The sequence below is a fragment of the Bacillus rossius genome, chromosome 5 (genome assembly GCF_032445375.1).
Source record: "Bacillus rossius redtenbacheri isolate Brsri chromosome 5, Brsri_v3, whole genome shotgun sequence".
NCBI lineage: Eukaryota > Metazoa > Arthropoda > Insecta > Phasmatodea > Bacillidae > Bacillus > Bacillus rossius.
Window position 1 is genome coordinate 51,533,305 of NC_086333.1, and position 9,793 is coordinate 51,543,097.

Sequence of the window (9,793 nt, forward strand, 5' to 3'; positions counted from 1 at the left end):
TCCTTCGTTATGCTTTTTCCTGTAACATAAATATTTAAATGATAATTTATTGTGTCATAACTTTAAGTCTATATAATGTATCAAAAATGAGTACAATATTAATGTAAACATTCAAGCCTTATATAAATAAATTTAATATATTCCTTGATGTGCTAAGATTTTTTTTGACTGTTATATAAGGATCTAGTTTGAAAGTTATATGTTAGTTAAAACACGACAAAAATTATATACAATAGGTTCAAAAAGTAATATCATAACTCTTGTTTGCCTCCTTTTCAATGGCTGAAGCCAATTGTTACATATAATCATCACCGCAAGCATCAAGGTAAATAATTGCATCTAGGCGTTCCATCTTGCTAAAGACTGTCAAACTTTCAATCAAACACATTTCAATGAAGTTGTTTAAATAATTTGAAGGGTATGACTACAACGAATACGTCGTTGTGCAGCCTTTTTTTTTATATTGAATAAATTGAGATTTCATAAAATATTTTCTACATAGAAAGAGTTCTAAAATATTTTGAATATTTGACGGAATCAGCCCATCATAATCGTGCCCAGTGAAAACAGAAATGTCAGACATTTTCGTTGCATACAATATTTTAATGGCAAAGGACACATGAGAAATTTATTTGCTATTCAGGATAAATATTGTTAATATGAATGTAGTACGTAAATAAATTTATTTGTGGAAAAATAAATGTATGTGCTTATAAATTTTAAGAATGTAGATATGTAATTTTACCATGCCACTAATATCGATAATATTAAGATTTAAATGTTTTTTATAAGTTCTTGAAAAATAACAAGTTCAAAATTTTCATATAGAACTGTGATGAACTGTTAATTTTAAAATAAGGTTAATGTTTTAACTTTAGCTAGCTCAGTCCAATGATAAACATGTTTTACATCGTGCCACACTATCAAAGTTTGTGTTTACCTATTGAATTTTATTTTATTGAGAATTTTGAAAGCAAGCATTTTTGTCAAGTATAATTGGATAAGAAAATAGCTTTACCGACAATAAACGATAAAGGACCACCTATATTTTAATTACCACAATAGTTTACACTTTTTTTTCAACATTGTTTAATCATTCTTGTCCTACTCTTTACTAATTTAAATGTAAAAGTTTGTGAATTTATATGTATTTTTGTACTCAATCACACTTTCATAACTAAACCGAGTTGAATAAAATTTGTAACTGTTGTTGCCCATATAGGTAATGGATTAACACATAGATAGTCTGTATATCATTACTAAATTACACCCTGGGGGAGATACGAGAGAAAGAGAGAAGGTAAAATGAGGTAGGTTTGGTTTTATAGATAAAAATGTATATATCTACTAAAGATGTTCAGAAACTAAACATTAATTGCATCCATAAATAGTTACGGCGTTTGTGTTTTTCCAAGTTAGTTTGAAATTCGACCACAAAGGGAGTGAATAGGGTAGTCCTATCATTTTTTTAACTATAAGAAATATAGCCCCAAAAAAATCATTCCGGAGATAAGATAAAGGGCATGATAAAATACACACACCAACTACCAATCATTGAATATATATAATATTTAATGTACCAACTGATATTTACCACTTTCTGGAATGCCACTCCTAATTAGCGGTTTCAAACTTTTGAACTAATATAGCTATACGATTTTGTAATGGCAGCAATAACAACATGCTACTTGATATTCTCATCTTAGTTCGTACATGATGAAAGCCCTTAAAATATAAACTGAATAAAAAATTAAGTTTAAAATATTTACTTTCCCTTAATCTAACGCGGTATTTAACGCGTTCGATAAAAAACAGACCGTGTAAACTTGATATATGTGAAACTTGTTTGGCAATTCAAACCTTGACTTGTATGCGTACCGTAAGAGGTAAAATATCAGTACACCAATCACAATAATTCGGTGCGGAAGCAAACATGCTCTGAATGGCTCGGTCAAATAAGGCAATATCTGCTCTTTCAGGTGACCACCAGTTACAAGGAAAGAACCAGCTGGCGCGGACATTCAATATTACAGTCTACTGGAGGTTTTGATTTCTTTTTTCCCTCGCAAAAAAAATGCCTGCGCCTACTTATGCATCACTACTCACAATCAGTGCAGCTATGTTAGTAATATATAGAGACCCGGAAAATTCGCGGGTTCAATGACCTCCAGGATAGACTCCAATATCCTCTACACTCTCGGGCAAATGCCAACTGTTCATTTGCTGCTGACTTGTGAGTCGTCTCGACTTGGTGGCCTGTGATTCGACACTTATATGAGTGAGGGTCTCTAATTAGCCCTCATTACTCCAGATTAACAGTGAACCAATGACAGAAGCAGCACTTAAGGTATAATTATTTTGATTTTAGCATAACACGAAATGAACCCGCGAATTTTCCGGGTCTCTAGTAATATATTACTAGGGATCGGAAAAATTCGCGGGTTCATTTCGCGACAGGCTAAAATCCAAATAGTTACACCTCAGTGCTGCCTCTGCTATTGGCTCACAACTCACCTGGATGACTCTGGGCCAATTAGAAACGCCCGACCAAAGCTTTATCGAATCGCAGGCTGCTACGTTGGGACGTCTCACACGACGGCAGCCAATGGGTGGGTGGCATTTGACCGAGTGTACGTAGAACTATGGAGTTCATCCTGCAGGTCATTGAACCCGCGAATTTTTCCTATCCCTATATATTACGATAGCTACTGTCTAGCGGGTAGACCCAAAACTACATCAGGAAACTAGATGTGAGTCTCGGCAGAGCTTCTCGCCCGAGGAACACACGAAGTCTCCACATCTCTCCCTCCTGCGCTCTGCGGTGCGCATGCGCCGTGGCCACCGCTGCCGCAGTGCGCAGCGTCTGACGTCACGAGCTGGCGCGTCATTCAAACCGGAGTAGCCCGCTTCAATCCACAATAAATATATATTTACACTTTTACAAAAAAAAAATAGTTTCAAAAATTAGATATATTTTACCAAGTATCACCTCTAGAAGTACAAAAATAACACATATCCTAACAAAACTGGTAATATTGTCACGTGCACCTAGCCGGTGCCACCGCCATTTCTGTCACGTGCCACTTTCGGAGGGGGGAGAGAATCGTAGCTCTTTACATAGAAACAACTCGCTTGGCATCAACTAGTCTTAACTTCATAAAATACTTTACTGTACCTAGGATCATAGGTTCGTCATCCCGTACAGGATGTCTGGTGAGAGCTGAACTAAGGAGATTTTGCAAAATAACATAATACTTAATTAAAATTATTTTATTCTTAAAGTCAAATACTCAACATCATTTTAAAGAACATTTAAATAGCGGGATTACAATTTAAAACAATAATCTCTTTACTTCCTTAACGATTGAACGACCTTACAAGAGAGAGAATGAGAGAACTTCACTAAACACTTCCCTAGTCCTTCCGAATACCTCAAATCATAATTAATACTTAAAATTAAAACAAAGATAAGTCCATACTCACATTTTCCGAAAAGCCTTTCTTGATCGATTACTTTAAAAAAATAACGTAGGGGCCTCTCCTGCCCTTGAAATCCCGAACGAACATTACATTTTAAAAACTATGACGCGTGACCCCTGACGAGGGCCATAGCCTCCGCCCGAAAGCTTGACGACTACATTATGACCTAACTTAAATTAAACGACTCGTGGCCTCTGGCGTCGACCATAGCTTCCGCCCGAAAGCTTGAATTCCTACATCACGAACGAACTAACAACTCGTGACCACAGGTGAGACGCATAGCCTCCGCCTGAGTGAGCCTGAATTCCTACATCACGAACGAACTAACAACTCGTGACCACAGGTGAGACGCATAGCCTCCGCCTGAGTGAGCCCCGAGTCACCAATCACTTGCGCTTAAATTCGCGCGCCCTGCCGCGCCTACCATAACAAAAGCTCGTTATTGAAGTCAAATTTACTAAACAACTAACTAGAACATCTGGGAAGACTACCCCCCCTCTACCCCAATGTGCAGGCCACACCGCGCGGCTTGTTACGACAGCGCGCCCCAGTAACCGCGGCCCGTGGCTGCGCCAGCGTGCGGCCAAACAAACAAACAAAATTCTGCAAGCCCGCAGCGCGCCGCGCCGGCCCCGTGCCCCAATTACATGGTCACGCCACTTGCGCTGACGAGTGAACAGAGCAGCCAGCCCAGAGTCCCGTCAGTAAAGTCCCTAAATTTGATTTCAACAACCCTGCAAAATTTCAACCCGCGACATAAACCTCCCCTCACAGAGCTCGAGCCCCATCGAGCTACCTCAAAATTACAAATTGTCTTTTTCCATTAAACCATAACTATAAATTCCTCATTTCACAAAAATAATAATTTTCTTAGTTCCTTGCTGTCTGAACATACATCTAGATTCTGCATAAGATTTATTTTAAAACAACAAGTATTCATAAAATTAAATGTAAAACTTTTATCTGGTTTGTTCTCACAGGAACCTTCAGAGGCTCGAGTTCTCAATTCTAAAAAAATTGTTCTGTTAGTGAAGCTCTCTTTACAAATTAAATTACTGTTCTTAGTTTCTCAGTATTCGTTAAACAATGTGCAAATTCTTGATAATTATTATTATTTTTTTTTTTTTCGGTTTCCGTTTATTACCATACTTCTTTCGTTCTTCAAAAAAAATTAAGTGTCCTTACAGTGTTTCAATTAATTAAACTCTTATCTCGTGAAGGTTGGTGCAACTCCTCGAAGTCAGTGTTGTCGAGAAGAGTAGCTCCCTGGGCTGGCCATCAGCAAACACCACTCAACTCCAACAGCTACTGGACTGGCTTCCAGGGCAGCTCACAACTTCTCCCCACATCTGCTTCGGAGTTGTGCCATCCTCATCACGAACAGATTACAATTCTGAAACATCATCAACAGGCATTACCATCACGCCTGACAAATACAAAACTAACTACTAAACTGCAATCGATGGGCAAGGATGCAAACACACAAAAAAATAAAATTAATTAATTCAACTGCTAACATAAAGTATCCCACCCTTAGCATAATCTAATCAGGCAAATAATTTGATAGGAAAAACTTAAGGAAGGGAAACATGACCTCCAATGATTTTCCCTAACTCTTGAGTCTTGATCTTCTCTATACAGCAAATAGTCCCCACGAAGTAACTGGGTTGAAGGTCAGTTCACATGACCCACCCATAACCTCTTCTACTCTTCTTTTCTTCTGGGGGCAACCACAATGCCCACCAATCTCTCTCCATGGTGCCGAACCAGCTATCCCATGAGAGTAAACAACGTAGTCAATAGGAGCGCAGAGGGGAAACACCAATCTCTGGCTTGTCGAGTCATAAAACTGCTTTATCTTCTTCTTCTTCTGAGTAAAAATATCTGACTAACCTTGCTTCTATTCTTCCAAACAGTAAAAGTTCATCAGGTATCTTCATGAAAGAAACATTCTAACTAATAATTCTTCATTTTTCTTCTTCTTTATTTCTGTTAGTTGTAATAGAAGGCCATGTTAGGGAGGTTATAGGGAAAAAGAGTGGCCAATTCCCACCCCATCACCCACCTAGATCATGACTAATTAACTTTTAAACTTTCTATTTCAAACAAATTAAAAAAAAACCATTTTTTTATTCAAACTTTTAAACTATAATTACTTTTACTTCATAACCTCAAAAGCTAATCAATAATTCTAAATGAAATTGTGATTTACTGCATCCTTGTTCCATCCGATCTGTTTGTTTATAACCTTTCTTGTAAAGTATAAAATTTTCAAACATTACTAATTCAAAAAAAAATTAAATTCTGGTGTCCTTTGAGTTAAAATTAACTTTACTATTTCTTAGCTTGAAATAATTTAAGTTTTCAGAACTATTTCATTGTCTAATTCACAACACTTAAAAATCAACTCAAAACAACAAATCATCAAAATCAATAAGATCATCTGACCTACCTATCAGTACTGTGAACTTGAACTGTTCGTACACATTTATAATAAGCTATTGTATTTAAATTCCAACCTAAATAAGGTTTAAAAAAAACTACTAATCCCTCTGTAAATTAAGAAAATTAACTTTAAAAATTAAACTTAAGGTATTAGTTCTTTTTGACAGCTACCACAACTCACTAGTTCCATTACATTACTATAACCTAAAAAGTTCTGTAAATAATGTTTATAACAAAAAAAAAACTCCAGTTACTGTCTTCCATAAAAAAAAATAAAACTTTACATGACCTTATTAATCTCCACTTGTAAGTCCATGGCTGCCAGCTTTCTCTTCTCTTGAATCTTCAGTCTTGGCTCTTGTTTCAGTGATCTTGTATCTTGTCTCTCGAACTCTTGTCATCTTGTAAACTGGACTGCTGCTCAGCTCATCTTAAGGAATCTGTAACAGTTTCAAAAATACATGTTAATTTAAATTACATAATTCCTGTTCTTTGGTCCTAAAAAAAAATTGTATTATTAGTACACATTACCCTGAAACAACATTATTATTCATTGTTTATTACTTAAAAAAAATGCTTTACCATAAAATCCTTTTTTGTTCTTTTCATTAGGCCTATTTATTTTCCTTCTTCTTAATTAAATTCTGCTTCAAATGTTAATCCTAACTTAAGACCTACCATCTATTTATTATTCATTACCTACATTATTTATGTTACCCTAAAATTCCCATAAGTTTCTAATACTTCCTATCAAAGACATTCTCTCTAAAAAAAAATTTACTTGTGACTCTTAACTTAACAAACTTAAAAAAAACTTTTACACTAGACTTAACTTATTATTCATTCTTAGTTACTAAATTTCTATATGTAAACTTTAGTACTTACAAACAAAAACTGCCTATTTCTCTCTACCTCTTAATCTCTTTCAATTATTACAATAATAATGTTACCTTGCATCTTTAAACTTTCTTCTTTTCAATTAAATTAGACATCTCATAACAATAAAAATTCTGCCTATACTCTTCTTATGGGTGTACAAACCAACAACAAAATTTCAAATTCTCAAGTTTCCTTATATTTAAATTATGCAATACAAATAACCTCTGTGGTGCCTGTACCCTTTAGGCCTACCACCTTCTCCTCTCACAGCATAACTCTTATTCCTCGGGGTCTGTATTCACTGTTACAAATCAAATATCTCAAAAAAAATTAAAAACAAATTTATTATTTTAAGAAAACAAAAATTTACATTGAATTTACTATGGAGCCTGGAAATCTTAATGTCTCACAGCAGCTAACATGACTAAATCCCATGGAACCCCAGGTTTACATAACCTGTGCCCAAAAATTTAAGCATACCAGGCTTTCTCTGCACTGGTTTTACAGCATCACACACTATTTAGGGCCCCTGATCTGCCATCAGTCCCAAGGAGTTTTCCCACAACCCCTCTCTACACAAGCGCCTACCGCATTCCTCTCAATTGGCTATCGGTTTTACGGCATTCTTTTGGGATCCGACCATCAAGTTAGGGCTAATCGAACACTAAACCTCCATACTTCCAAACTAATGTAAATCAATTAAATTTTCTCTGTAATTTCTTAAAATCCAAATAAAAATTATTCAAACATGCCCAAGAAACTTTCAAAAAAAAAATTCATAATCTTATCTTCAAACCCTTAAAATAAAAATAAATAGATTACTCTGTTTTCTCCTTAATAACTGTAAACTGTCAACAAATATTATGTCGTAAATTTAACTATGCTTACTGACTCTAAATCATAAAATCTCATTCGTCCTAATTAATAAACAACCAATTTCCTTGAAATCTCACTGTATCTCTCATACTCAAACTCCACTGGCTGAATATCTCAATAAATTCAAAAACAATTATCTAAACTCTTAAAGAAACTCCTCCCCAATTATTCAAATTACTTCACCTTATTTTATTTCATTACTTAAAACACCTTACTCAAAAAAAATTAATTAATTATCTAGCTATCTTCCATTATTATTTATTTACCGAACAAAACTTTCTCCTAAATTAATTTAGTAACATTCAATTTCACATTAGGCAAGTACACTAACTCTCTACAGCAATGTTTCTCATTTCCCTCCTTCCTAACTGAATCCAATCTTACTTAACCTCCAGGGAATTTACCTCACAAAATAACCAAAAATTTCACTGTAGTGCCTATCTGCTATAGGCCCACTACACAGGGGGCTCTAACCCCACCAACAAACTTCATTGAAATGGTACCCTATCCCATACAGGATAGCCACTTCGGTACTACCATGGGGAACTCCTGCCCCAAACTACTCACAACTCTCAGGATTCTCCTGACCCTTAATTCCGTAGTCAGCCCATCTCCTATGGTCTGCGCTACAATTCCCTTTCTTCCCAGGGACACAACGCCTCACCTTAGGGTCCCTCGCCCTAATGAAAACATTAATTTTGTCTCTCTGTTCTTTTGGAGTAAATTCCCTCTACACACAAAATCTAGCCTTCCCAGTTTTCTTAATGCTTATCGATTTTATAGTGTACCTCCTTAATAATGTTTACAAATCCCAAAAAAATATTTTTAAAACCGAGGTAGAATTTAACTAACAAAAACATAAACAACTTACAACGAAACACTTCTAGCCTATACATCATACACTTCTTAAAATAAATTACTTACATACTGAAAGTTCCTCTTCTTCTAAAACACACTTAAATTTAAATTTATTTAACCAATAGTCTATTTTCTTATCGCTAAGTTACCGTACAGCTGATCAAAACAAGGTCACGGCCGTCCACGTCTCCGTATGAGCCCGTGACGTCACCGAATTCCATCAGGTGCGCCAACCCTCGCTTGCGGTTCCTCCGTTCTCCGCTAGGTCTCAGCACCTCCCCGTCACGTGTTCACTCTGCCACGTCCACTGACGTGTCGTTCTGAAACAACTCTCAACATTTTTCTAATTAAAACAAAACATCACTATAAATTCTATAACTCTCTTTTACATAAACTCTCGTTTTCTCTTTAATTCCTTTCTAACGTTTATCCTTCCCTCGACTGATTTAATTCGTACGTCTCGTCTCCTACGCGCACGAAAACAAAACAAACTTCTCTTGAAAATAATTCCTATTTACGACAAAAAACTTTATTTTAAATTATAATTCTCTTAACCTACAATCTTAAAATGAACTTCAATTAAATTAAACCACTTGCATTATCTCTAATAAGCATTTAACTTATAACGTATTCTCCTCACGTAATAATCCCCGATATAAATCTACAATAAATTCAACGACTTAAAACAACTTATCACTATAAACTTTATCCTTACAAGTATCCTCAAATAAACATCTGTTACGTCAAAAAAAAAATCTCAAAGACTTCCTCCACTATAGACTAAAATTCCGTAATCCTCTCCTCAAGTAAACTCTTAATAACCTGCTATCAGAAGCTGAAACTAACTTAATAATAAACATAAAAATCTACCTCTCTCTCTCTCCAGAAATAGAACCTATCCGGCGAACTCTACCATTTCTGTCACGTGCACCTAGCCGGTGCCACCGCCATTTCTGTCACGTGCCACTTTCGGAGGGGGGAGAGAATCGTAGCTCTTTACATAGAAACAACTCGCTTGGCATCAACTAGTCTTAACTTCATAAAATACTTTACTGTACCTAGGATCATAGGTTCGTCATCCCGTACAGGATGTCTGGTGAGAGCTGAACTAAGGAGATTTTGCAAAATAACATAATACTTAATTAAAATTATTTTATTCTTAAAGTCAAATACTCAACATCATTTTAAAGAACATTTAAATAGCGGGATTACAATTTAAAACAATAATCTCTTTACTTCCTTAACGATTGAACGA